Source organism: Rousettus aegyptiacus, unplaced genomic scaffold (genome assembly GCF_014176215.1).
Source record: "Rousettus aegyptiacus isolate mRouAeg1 unplaced genomic scaffold, mRouAeg1.p scaffold_m13_p_11, whole genome shotgun sequence".
NCBI lineage: Eukaryota > Metazoa > Chordata > Mammalia > Chiroptera > Pteropodidae > Rousettus > Rousettus aegyptiacus.
In genome coordinates, this window is record NW_023416286.1 from 40,045,068 (window position 1) to 40,059,217 (window position 14,150).

The window sequence follows — 14,150 nt, forward strand, 5'->3', positions numbered from 1 at the left end:
CTCTCTATTTGTTTTTTTTCTTACCTGTAGGACTATTCTTTCTAAAATTTCTTTGATATCTTCAATCTAACCTCTAAATGTTAGGAGCCCCTGAGTGCTCCAACTCAAACCCTGCTCTGTTCTAAATGACCTAATTCACTTCCATGGACTTAAATTTAACATATTTATGTTGATTATTCTCAATTTTACATTTCTGATATATACTACTCTTTTGCATTTTAAGATCACATATCCAATGGCCATTTACACTTGATTTTCTCATGAGCACTTCAAATTTTATTAAAACAAAGTTTTATTATAATCATTTTTCTTTTCCTATTCTTCCCACTTGTCCCCAGAAATATCCCCTATTTTTAATTTTTATGTCTAAGCATTATCAAAGGTGCTACTTTCAGAAACTAAAGAATAATCTTTGATTCTTTTCTTTCCCTTTGTTGTCCATTCAGCCCATTTTCATTTCCTGTTAACTATGTGTGTAAGTTATATTTGAGTCATCCACTTCCTTTATTTCCAAAATCATCTCCTTAGTCAGACTACCTGGATCATCTCTTATCTGAAACACTGTAACAGAATACTACTTGTCTCTCCGTGACTCTCCCTTCCTTCCCTCTCCCTCTCACATATTATTAGCAAAAGCCATCCTCTTAAGGGGTAAATTAATGTCGTTCTCCTGAAAGAAACCCCTCACTGGCTTCTCTTTCAACTCAGAATTTCTTTATCCATCCCTAAAATATACTATCTCAGAACTGAACCACTATCCCCATTTCGCACTGGAATGTCAGCCCCACAGATCTTTTTTAAGGTCTCTGGTATGCAAAGTCTTTGTCATTTCAGAACTTTAGAAGCTGCCGTTCTTTCTCTATGGGATGATTTCCCTCTATTCTTCTTTTGTAGGTCTCAGTCTAAATGTCACCTCCTCAAAAAAGATTTCCTCAATTATCTTAATTAAAATTGGTCCCTCCAGGGATTTTTTTTTTTTTATCTCAGCCTTTCATGTGTTTCCTTATTAGCACTTAGCATCATATGATAGTGGTTTTATTTATTTATTCAAGTCTATGAAGAAAAATTGTTGTTCGTCACTATCCTTAGTAATAGTGCCTGACATGTAGTGGACATTCACTATGGATACATAGACCCTTTCTATAAATGAATTGTCAAAAGGAACTACCATAGGAAAAAAATAGAAAGAACATTATTACAGAGAAAAAAGATATTTTTAAACAAGAAAAGTTTGATCTACAGTCTTTTCCTTGGAGCATTTAAGAATCAGACCTAAGGTGAAAGGTGATCTAGAAAAGTAAGTAGACTACAATTACCTTTGACAGACAGTGTCAACCTTGTCTTTTCCATATGATTTAACAAAGTCTGGAACTATGTAATCTTATTGGTCTGTACAAGACTTGACTGATAGATACTAAATCTTTACTTATTCCTTTCTGGTAGACAGTACGGTAAAGGAGTTACATAAGAAAGTTTCAAGAGTTAGATTTCAGTAGTTGTATGACTTTACTCAAGTTATTGAACAGCTTCAACCCTGAATGTGTTCCCATTTATCAAGTAGGAATGATAATAGCACCTGTCTAATAGTCATATTATAAAGAATAAATGAATGTATAAGTATATTTAGCAGTGTCTGGCATATGTTAAGCACTCAATAAATGCTGTTAGCTACTATTATTATATTTGCAATTTAAGCCTAACTCATGATTAATCTAGCTCTTCCCCAGGTGACAGACCCAGTCTCAGCTAAGGCCCAACCTATCTCAACTCTGTCGTTATCTAACTACAGCACCCTCAAGTTGTAGTGTACATCAGAATCACATGGGGGATTGTTTAAAATGCACATTCTTGGGATGTGTCCCTAGAGATTTTTTCATATTAAATCTACGATAAGACCTAGGAAAATATATTTATAGTAAACACTCCAGTCTATTATTTACGAAGAACAGGAGTCTAAGACCTCATTTGGGGATAAGCTGGCATAAGCTAGATCTATTTCCTCTTTGCAGATGGCTACTGCTGTGAGGTTGAGAAGAAATATATATATATATATATATATATATATATATATATATATATATATATGTAGTGTTGAGAATGAACAAAAAGGGAAGAGACTTGTTAAAGGGCAATTTTAAAGAAATGTATTAAAAGAGGGCTTGTTTGAAAGGATCATGAGATAGGGAAAACTACTGGGGAAAGTCTCTGAGCATCAGAGTATTAGAGTTTTGCACAAACAAACTCTCTCTGTCTCTCTCTCACCCCCCCCTTCCCCACCCCCCCCCTCATCTCTGTCTCTATCTCTGTCTCTCACACACAGTTTTTGGTCACTCATTGGTCTTTTTATTCATATTTGTGTGGGTGAAAAATAACTACATCAGTAGGACCATCACTAAATATAACAACGACTAAATCTCTCCACTTTTAAAAGACAGCTGAAGGAATTCTTAGTTCTTTTATTTAATCATCTATATAGAGTTCTTAGTCCTGGTGGGAGCAATATTTATACAAACCATGAATATGCTGCATGGAAAATTGAGCTTAATGACATCCAAGATGTCTATACAATTGTTCTTTAAATGCAATCTATATTTTGCTAGTTCTTTCTCTACATTATTGGTAACTAGAGCTTAGTAACAATGGGAAAACTCATTGTGATACAGCAAATATTTATTTGTTTTGTTTTTTTTTTTTAAAAAAAAAACACAACATTCCTTACCAAAAAAAAAAAAGCTATTTAAAACATGTCCTTTGGTATATGAATCAATAAATTCTCTCCTCAAGGTCATTTCCTTCTATTTATCCATAGAGAGATTTAATTAAATCATTAAGGTTGAATGTCATTTTTCAAGATCAACTTCATTTTTTAAAAAAAATCAGATTTTGTGAGCATTTCTTCATGTATTTAGGCATCAAAATACTACATATTTAATTTGAAACCAGAATAATACAAGAAATTCTTTATTCTCTAGTGCTTTCTTAAGCTCTGAAATATACCTGTTGATACTCCTTTAGTAAGCACATTGTCTATTATCACAAAGGTATTAGTGACATTAGCAGCCTATAACATTCTAACCTTTCGCTTTCAACCTAAATTTCTGCCACCTGTTTTTAGTTTGATAGTAATGAATGCTTTCATTTTCAGCGCAATAGAATATGCAGTCTCAGTAAAGATCAGAGGTTCTTTGTTTTATTTACATCAAATCTTTCCTCAGTTGTTGCTATTTAGCTGCCAGTATAATTGCAGATGATACCTTGTGTCTACATGCCAGAAAATCAAAAATGATTTAGCAGAAGCAATTGCTAGCTATCCTTACTTATCTTGCCGAAAGTCAACAATAAATTAGACAAGGGCACTTAGGTGAAAGTATTTCAAAAAAGGTGCACTCTGAGGGGTATCACTTTTATTGCCTGTAGCAACTACTGTAGGATCAAGTCCCTCAACTATTTACCCTCAAATTATCTTCCTAACTCCCTCACTACTGACATGTCCTATAGACCGTATGACTCAAAACACATCAGTCTAACCTGTTGTAGATGATATTGAGCCACTGAGTCCACTGCACTGCAACTAACCAAGGTTATAATAGTATAATTTTTTAATTTGATGAATTTATATTTGTCCCGTCATGTTCAAGTATTATGCTAAGCACTGGAGACACAAAGATAAATGAGACATCTGTGATAGCTACTATGTGAACTCTCAATGTGGTAGAACTGAAACACAACTGAATAATTAATGATAATAAATTATGATAAATACTATGTAATGAGTACATAAAGAATTATTGTGAAAATTAAAAGGGCAGCCTCTTTTATCTAGTGGATTATTACCAGCATCCTGAGGACAGTGATGATTAGGTTGAAGATGGCTTGAGAAACTGGGGAGAGAAGCATTAGAACTTTAGGAAGAAAAAACAAACAAACAATGTTTAATGCCCTTAGAAGCAAACGTATAGCACATATGAAAATCTAAAAGAAGAGCATAGAATGTTATAGTGCCTAGAGCTTGATAAGAGACTATAGGGATAGGTGGGAGAAATCTGAGAAGTTTGGGTTACTTGCCAAGAGCAATGGAAAACCATGGAAGGCTTTTAAGCAGGGAAAGTGAAATTATCATACCCTTGTTGTTAAAAAGTTCACTCTGAAAAGAATACAGAGAATGACTAGGAAGAGAGCAAGACTAAAGAGAAAAGAGAAGCATATTTGAGATGTAAAGCTTAGCAATTTAAAGTTTGTGAGACATTTGATTTCCTGGGATGATGGCAAGACATGACATGGAGAGGGAGTCATTGAGCCAGGAACTAAATTCTTAATGGCCAAGATAGCAAATGATAACAATGAGGAATAGCACTAGAAGAGTCCACAGGTGATTGTGTGAGACTCAATGGAATAGGACTTCCTGAAATGAAACAGAGGGGTGATGGTTTCAAAGAATAACGATGCAGAATTATACAGATCACAGTTCTGATCTTAAAACAAGTGTTGACTGGAAGACTGATTACCTCTGCTTAGTAAGACTACAGGAAAATATAACTTCAAAGGAGGATCAGATTTCTTTTTGAGCCAGAAATTCTTGAAAAGGTTTTTTTTTAAAAAAAAAAAAAAAAAAAAGTAGGCTGAAGATGCTAAGACATTGCCTCAGTTCATCACAAATGACTTGTGAGAACTTCTTGGAGCAGTGCCTATAGGGCTGTTATTTTGTGCAATCTTCTGAAACCAACTTCCATAGCATAGTCATACTGGGCTACTGAACTTGTCCCCTGCCAGATTCTATGTATAGCATGCATGGTTGTATCCTGCTGGGGAAGGCCACCAAATATGTCTTATGACTTCTATGAAGTCATAAGAAACTGCTGAAAGATGGTCCACCCCTTTGTTTTCACTTGCTTTGTTTTCACTTGCTTTCTCTGGATACTCTTATTTTATTATAATCACATCGCTTGATAAAGTTTTTATTTATTTTTTCTTATTTTGTTTTATTCAACTGCTTTTAAACTTTAAGCATCTCAAAGGCGGAGGTTGTGTAGCATTTACTTTTTGGTTTTCAGTGTTTAGCAAGTAGAGGTTCTCAGTAAATGTTCACTTAATTAATTAATTATTAATTAAATCTGTCCAGATGAGGCATCTTGCTCTATTACAAAAGGACAATATCTTCCTTTCAGCAAAACTAATGATATCCCATATCTCTGGCTAATATAAAATATTTTGCTAACAGCTTTCCTGAGAATATTTGCTTTTAAAAGGAAGTAATTAATATATTTCAATAGATTTTTCTGCCAAGATGAAGGGAGACACAGATTTGAGCCCATTTGTCAACTCTACTCAATTGGCTGTCACTCCCTGCAATGATACTTTGAGAAGAACTTCAAGACTTTAAAGCACTGCAGAAAAGAATATCATAATTGATTTGGGATGCATATTATTGGGTCAAGATTTTGCAGTGATGGCAATTATGTCACATATTTGTCCATCCTTAATCTAGAGCCACTTAACTAACATATGTTAAAGTAACACTTAATATGCTCTCAGTAGAACATTAGGTTACTTTATAATTTTAAATCTTATTTCTACATTTCAACTCTCACTTTGTAGAAATTATATGAGATCATATGATTTAAACTGTACAATCTAGGTTATCAATCACATTTATGACTCAGGATTTATCTTCCCTTCCCAACAAGATTGTAATAATATGAAAATAATTTTTTTTCCTAATTATCAACTACCTGACTTTGGCCAAAGTAATTGTTATCAGTCAGGTATTGCTGTATAACAAACAACCCTAAAGCTCAGTGGCATGAACCAACATCATTATGCTCACATTTCTTTGAGTAAACTGGGGTGGCTGTGTCTACAGGTTGGCTGGCTTGACTCAGTTACCAGTGTTGCACGGGACAGTCATGTAGGATAGCTCTATTCAACATATTTTTCATTTTTCTGAGACAAGCAAGCAGCCAGTCACATTGTTTTCATAGCAATGGCAGAAGCACAAGAAAGCTGTCTCTAATACAGAAGTACATCAAGTCTTTGCTTGGATCATGTCTTATTACACCTTTAGGCCAAGTTAAGTTCACAGTCAAGCCCACCATCAATGAAAGTATACTTCACTCACAGGGAGGGGTAGAAAAGTCACTATTTGCTGAATCCAAATCCCATTAGAGTTCATTTTCCTCAAATTAAAAGTGGTGATATCCTGCAGAGCTCTGAGATTGCTTCGTGACAACTGAGAAGGAACATGGTTGGCATACATTGGTATTCAGTAAATGTACATTGTCACTCAGTAAATATTTGTTGAATTATTGAATTGATTTTTCTACTCTCACAGTATACACAATGTGTGAGACCCAGTTGCATTTTAGAGATGTATTAGACGTTGATTGAGTTGGGATTTCCAGATTCTATCTCTGGTATACTTTGTGACCTTAGGCAGGTTCAAAAAAGCTTCTCTTCATTTTATCTTGCAGTTAAGTTACAGATCTCAGACACAGTACATAGTAGAGAACATTTTGAGATCATATGATATTTATTATGTGAGTTGTTCCAAATATTCTAAATTTTAGCTTCTAATCAGATCTCAGCAATAATTATAAGAAAAATAGCACCTGTTAAACTACTTATTTGTTGGTTTTAAGTAAAAATTACTTCATGTTAAAGGAGTACAATTAACATCCCAGCTTTTCAGGTATCAATTGTTACAACATATGAGTTCCAAATTCAAAATCTTTGGCTCTGAAGTTTCATTTCTTTTTTTAAAATGTATAAATATAAATAAGTTCTCATGAAATATTAATACATCATCTCTGGGCCATAAGAAAAAAAAGTCATAACAAAGAGACTCACAGTATCTTTAAATCTATAATGAAAGAATATATTTAAAAAGCAATAATCAGAAAACTAAGTTACCAGTAATACATCATTTACTATTTACCCCTCAACAAAATTAAAAAATATATATATATACACACTTCATATCACATTCATGCATGATAAAAGGCACAAGGGTGTGTAATTAAATAGTGATCAGCATTTCTGAGTAGAGAACACTCTGTGGAGACTACTTTCTCCACTCGAGTTTTAATTCCTTATGGCTTCTAACACTTTAAGGGAAGTTTCAGGAAGGTAGACGTTTCGCTCTGTGGAATGACTGCTGTTTAGAACAAGGACTGTATAAATCTGTTTTATGTTGTTTCTTAAAAATACCTGGCACAGGTTTATAAAATATATTAGGATATTAATAAATATTTTTTCACTGATGCAATTGTATTTTTCACATTTTCTTGATGCATATTTATATGTTTTATGCCAGAGAAAATAATAGTTAATATTAATGTTGTACTTATCATGCATCAGACAATCTTCTAAATGGGTTACTTATATTTTACAACAACCTCAAGAGGTACATACTATTATTATCCCCACCTTTTACAGATGAAAACATCGAAACACACAGAAGATAAGTAGCTTACTGAAAGTCACAAAGCTAGTTAAGTGTCAATGAGCAAGATTTAAATTCAGGTTTTCTGGGTCCCAATCTATTCTCTTAACCATATGTGACCAAGCTAACTAGGAAGATGCACACTTCTTTAGGAAGTAGGGATAGCATTGTGATTAAGGACATAGGTCCTTACAATCCTATATCTACTCTTTATTAGCTTGGCAACATTGGGTAATTTTCTTACATTTCTAAACCTCAGTTTTTTCTCTGTCAATGGAAAGTATATTTACTTGGAAGGGTAATTAATGAGATAAGAAAATATATTTAACAGAGTATTGACATATAATAAACTGGAATTATTAATACTATTTAGTCTAAGTGCCCAGGGAAATTAAACAGCTTGCCCAAGGTCATAAATCTAGTTATGGGAAAGTGAAATCTAAACTATGGATTTCTTGGTTCAAAGTCTAATACCTTACACTCTAGTAATGGCCAGTTCACAGGGATTTTTTATGTTACTTGATAAGGTGAGAAGATTCAGAAAGGAAACATCTTGCCTAAAAATATGGATACAAAGCACACAGGAAGACTAGGTTTTGCAAATATGTTATATACCTTCAAAGAGCCTGAATGCTATTGTCATCATGTTTTCTTCAACAGATCAGAAACGGTTAATAACAGAACATTCACTACAAAGGCAGATTTCTTCCCGAGGGTTTTCCAAATAAAATTTGAGGTCTCAATTAGGTTAACATCATCAATATCTGATTCCCCCTAAGTAAGTTCTTCATTCCTAGCTCTATAGCCTAACATTTATCATCAATCACTTAAGAATTTTATGCATTTATAGATCTCCATACCTTAGCATTCACCTGCCAGTTTCTTACTTAATATAATGTTTAGCAAGCATTTTAAAAAATCTACTTGTTCATAAACCATCAAGTTATTTTCCACCATCCCAAGTATAATACAAGATGTTCAGAATAAGGGACATATTCTATTTGCCTGGTGTTTAGAGTTTTTAAAGCTATTCATAGCAATGGTAGCATGTAAACTCTTTTGTGCCCTTCTTACACATTACATTCCTAAAATTATTTATTTTGCATTTAATTTCTAGGAATTCGATTGATGCAAACACAGGCAAAGTGGTATTAAACATTTCTGCAGTATGTACAGCATTATTCCAGAAAGACCCTAAAAGTTCTTTCAAGTCATATTTTCGATGACCCCCTTGATGTTTTCGGCAAATATTTTCCCTACATTCTCCAAGTCTGATTTGATTTAGCCCCATAGCTTTATAAACGTCCCTGAAACACATGGGGTATAGCTATAATTGATGATTCAGCACATTTCCATCACATACAAATCAAATTTCCAGTGGCACCACTTACTCTTTATTGTGCTGAGATCAATAGTTGAAGGAACCCTTAACCCAGCCGTGTGCCTGTCTACTCAACATTTATTCATAATATCAGTCTATAAATTCAATAAAAACATTAGGTTATAGGGGAATTCATGCTCAGCATAGCAAGATTTCTTGAGCTCTTGAAGTGAGCTTCGGACGAATTGCTCTTCGAACTAACCAAAGTCTTCCGAAAGGAAAGTGCACCACAAAACAAGACTCTAAGCCAGGATGTCTGTGGGTGGTAAGCAGACGGGCAGGGTAAGTTCTGGAATATTTTTAGGACATATAAAAACTCATTCTTTCTGATTTACTTAATTGATTATATGAACTGACATCCTTGGATACATCCACATTCCCTATCACTGAACTTTTTCCAGTAACTGGTTGAGATTCTTCTTTTCTGGGTCAGAATGGACGTTCTCAGCACCATTCCATAGGGGGTTGCTCTTCATTGAATACATACTCAGTGCTACTTATTCATCTGTTTTTTTTTTTTTTTTTTTGGTTATGTATTTCTTATATATTTATATAAATGTAGCTACAAATCTTTTCAATGTCACATCTAAACTCTAAGGAAATTTTGAATTAAACAAGAGGCATTTGATACCAGCTTTCAAAAACACATGAAGTTTAGAAGCACCTTTCAAACTTTGGTTCTTAGAACAAAAGTGAAACACTTTTAAATAGGTTTCCCTGGTAGATTGCAATGCTTTCTGATTTACACTGTTTAAAAAAATAAAACAGGTAATATTTCTTATACCTTGCTTAAGCCAGCTCATTGGTAACTGATCTATATCTAATGCATTATTCCCTTCCCCTCTAAAAACAAGGGGAAGGGGAGGCTGTGAATGTCACCAAAAGGCTTTGCTATTTTAAGACAGGAAAATTAGTTCGAGAAAAGAGCTTTCTCCCTTCCCCTCCCCCTGCCTTTTTTTTTCTTTTTTTTTTAGATTTTAAGGAATAGACAGATAGAAGCAGTAAGACAAAAGAGAAAGCTAAATTGCTATGTTTAATAAAATAAAGAAAACAATAGTGTTTCTGGGTATGGCCTGGAAAGACAGGATGGGAGGACTCAGAGATAGAAAAAAGGGAATACAGGAAAATCAGTGACAGGAAGTCAGGGATGGTCCTACAACAGGAGACCAGGTACCTGAAGAGATAAAGCAGACAAAGAGATGGTGGTAAGGACACCCAAGGATTTATGAGACGAGGCAGGCTAATGTTCAAGGTTAAGTACTGACCCTGCTATGATTCTGTGCAGTCCCATTTAGTACACTTGATCTTCATCAAAAAGTCAGCCACACACAGCTGCCTTATGTGAGAGGCATTTTTAAAGTTAAGAAAACAATATCTGTACCCAAAATGTGGCTTAAAGAAGAACTAAGGGGTGTGGGAGTGAGGGAGTGAGTCAAATTTGAACAAGAATTTATCAGAAACAGGGGATGAAAGGAAAAGATGAATAAAAGAACATAAGTCCCCAAAGAATATCTGGATTCCCAGAGAAAAAGGAGATCCCAAGTTTCCCACCACAGATGGCAAGAGAAGCCAAACTAACCAACTAATTTGAATATCAAAGCCAAAGTTGCTTAAGGCTAAAGGGTTTGGGGCACTTGGTCTAATACTTGATCACACAAGGATATTTACAGACCAGAATCAAAATTTAAGGTTGAAAATATAGGCAAGCAGAATGAATGACTTTCCTATATCTTTCCTATAGCTCCTTGCTTCTCTGCATTTACCAAAATGCTGACTTCTCTCAACCCTAGTGTTTCAGAGCTATTGGTTCTGGAAAGGAAAGAAGAATAATCTGAAATGGAGCTAAAAAAGTAAAGTAGGTGTGCAATTCCACATTGCTTTTCATTGACTCCTGCATCACCTGGCCACCTCCCTAGGTAAATATATAATTCAAAAACCCGTTGTATTATTTCATGTCTTCTAGCATAATTATTTAAAGAGTTAGAGAAGTTTATGTATCAAACATTGAATGAGTCTTCCCAATAGGATTCAAAAAGTCAAGGCAAATTTAAGAACAGAGATAATTCGAGAATGGCAAGGCATGGTGCTTCTAAGTGTCTGAGAACATAAATGCAATCCTCACTTCTCCACAGACATTGCATGATCATGAGACAAAAGAAGAATGTGATAGTGTTAACTTCATCTGCACTAGTCCATAGCTTGCCTTTGTTTTTTCAATTTTGAGAAGAGATCAATAGCTTATCGAATTTTTTAGGAGAAATGTACATATCAACTGAAAGATCTTCTATAAGGACTTCTCTAAAGTAGAATCAGAGTTAACCATTTAAATGAATATTGTGACCAGGAAAGTGGAATGATGCATTTTAGTTTTCCTCTGGAGAACGTAATGTTTAACCTTTCTCGTGGTCAGCTCATCCTCTGCTCAAAAACCTCAGAGACACATTTTACATATAGTAAGATGCTTTAGAATGTGGAAAACCAGGACACCAAAGAGGCTCCACTATTTCTTTACTGTGAAATTTTGGGTTAATTCATTTACATATCTGAAACCTCGTCATAACCAAAAGTGTTTTGTGACAGTTAAAATACATTATTTTAAAAAGTGCCTTTTAACCAATAAATAAGTAAATGACTTAGAATGCCTGTGTTATTCTAAATAGTTTTCAAGGCCATCTCCCTCGTAATGTCTCTCATCCCCTAGCATACCATGGTTTTTTGCCATTTCTAATCATCTTCAAGCCAAACAGCCTCATAGTCTAAATACATTTTTCATGCTCAAAATCTAGAGTCTTGCTACTGACTACATTGAGATAGATTTTTGGCTTCATATGATCATAGCAATTACATGCAAAAGAATGTCAGGGCTAGAAGCCAGTGTATTGGCTAAGCGAATGCCACAAATGCCTATCACTTTTGAAAAGAGTTAAAAGCCATATTTTCAAAGGAAACACACACAAACACACACCACTACCACCACCACCTCCACCACCACCTGGGCACATTAGGCCAAAATGAACTATTTATATTTTACTCTCATTTTTGCCTTCTTGGAGTAAGTAAATCTCATTTCCCTCCTAACCCATACAAATTCTATAACTCTCACCTCTAAAAGAATAGATAAGTTCACTGAGTACTTGCTATATGGCAGGGCTATACAAGTGTTTTCCATCTTGGCTCTGATACCTCACAATTACTGTCTTCAATATACAGGTACAGATAAGTAACTCCCTCAACTCTCTGTCTTCCATGCTACTAATTGTCATTTCACATTGCCTTCTGAGTTCTTCATTATAAACATTTATATGTATTATTAATATATTGTTTATGTACATTCATATAGTTATACATGTTAACATATTATTTATACATATTAACATTATTTACTTTATTAACATTATATACTTCTATGTGATAGGCACTGTTCTAAGTTCTTTATATATATTACTTCATGTGATCCTTAAAACCACACCATGAGGTCAGAATCGTTTCTATCATTCCCAATTCATAGATGAGAAAACTGAGGCATGAATTACTGGTGCAGTAGTTTAAAAAAAAAATACACTGTTATTAAATTGGAGAGACAGGATGCAGATCCAAATCCTATAACACTAAATCTCCTGTCTGCCCCATTCCATGCCTTCAGGGCCAAACTCAGTATTAAGAACCACTGGCAGTGATCTGAGGCTCCCACATTGTCGTTGCACTAGATTACCTGCTATCTAGGATGTGTGCACACTCTGTTTTGGGCCCCGAGCCTGAGATTTTCCACTTCTTCCCTCTTTTCCTGGGCTCACCTGGAGAAACTGCTTTATCCCCCAAAGCCTCCAATGTGGACTTCACTCTGTGGACTCCTCTGCTTACTTCTTTTCCCTGGACATCATTAAATTATTTCTATCATGGTCAGTCTTCTATTCTGCCAGTTTTTACATTGCAGGAATACCTCAAAGCTACTGCAGGATGGGTTCCAGTCCGCTGCAATAATGCCAGTATTGCAATAAATCAAGCCTTAAATTTTTTGCCGGTGGAGGGTCTTGTCTTCAGGTTCCCAAACATGAAATATTTGTGAAGGTCAATAAAGCGAAGAGCAATAAAATGAGGTATGATGTTATGTAACTATCATTTACTCAATTTCTCTCCTTTTTAGATTGTGACCTCCTCAAAGCAGGGACAGTGCTGGAGGAGGTTATCCAGAGAACGAGACTTCCGGTTGACCCTTGAGCTGGACCCCGGCAATCATAGACTCCCCACTCCCTCCTGGTACTAGGAATTTAGGTTCCGGCTTTCGTTCCCACAGCCGGAGACATTCACAAGGACACAGCCTTGAGAGAGCAAAGTGTATAAGGGAGGTGTCTGGATGACGTACGCGACGGAACCTCTAAACTTTGGGATTCTGGAGGGAGGTTGTGGAGGTCTCATCTTGCAGCAACCAAGACAAGCCTCCTAGGTAAGTTCTCTTACTTAACAAATCCGCTGCCCATCGTTCTGGGTGGTCTGCCTCTTTCTTAGGCTTCTCCTTGCCCTCCGGGTTAGGGGACCAGTTTCAGATTATACAGGAGAAGCTCCTGAGATTGCGAACAAATAGGTGGCCTTTTGTGTGTGTGTTCTCGAGTGTCTGACACGGTGATTGGCACATAGTAGATATACATTTAAGTATATATTAAGTTGAATTTGGTATAATAGCTTTAGCTGTCTTTTTCATTCTGTATCCAATAACAAGTAAAAATAAAATCAGAAACCCTTTCACTTAGTTTTTCTCTAATTAAAAATTTATTTAACAAATAAACCACAGGTTTAGTCCCTTTTCAGAATGGGTCAGTTCATGATTGTTGTTTCCGTGAAGTAATTTTAGTGCAATAAAAATAGCTTTTTGATATGTCAGATCACTATATATTAATATAGTTAGTGGGTTTGAGTTTGCAGTTTGGTTTAGTACTACTCACTTGCATTCACTCTCTCATTTCATTTCCATTAATCATTGATTTCTAGGCCTTTCACAAATTACTTTTGGCTATTGGTGAAATTCACCATTTCTTGAAGGTACCATGTGTTAAAATGAAGGCACTGATTTTAGAATTATCTCACATAACATTTTATGCTTTCCCATATGATGCTAATATTAGTTTCTTTACATGTTCCAAATTTTCCCTCTTAATATTGTTTAATTATAAGTCAAGAGAGAGCAAATGTGATTTTAGATGTGTGAAAATTTACTTAATGTACTAGTCCTACAACAGTCTTTCAAATTGATGTCAAGAATTGTTCCAATCCCCTTAAAGAGTAAGGGTGAGAGTGGGAAATGGGAGGCCTGCCTTGGCCAAGAAGCACATACAA

General features: G+C 35.1%; 1 long non-coding RNA gene across 1 annotated transcript in view; it reads right to left on the reverse strand.

The window, feature by feature from the left end:
• Nucleotides 1-12,975, reverse strand: part of LOC107504273 — a 101,456-nt gene extending 88,481 nt beyond the window's left edge. Inside the window, exon 1 of the long non-coding RNA XR_001595446.2 lies at nt 12,614-12,975. This is a non-coding gene — a long non-coding RNA (uncharacterized LOC107504273). The remainder of the gene's footprint in view (nt 1-12,613) is intronic.
• Nucleotides 12,976-14,150: the final 1,175 nt, after the last annotated feature.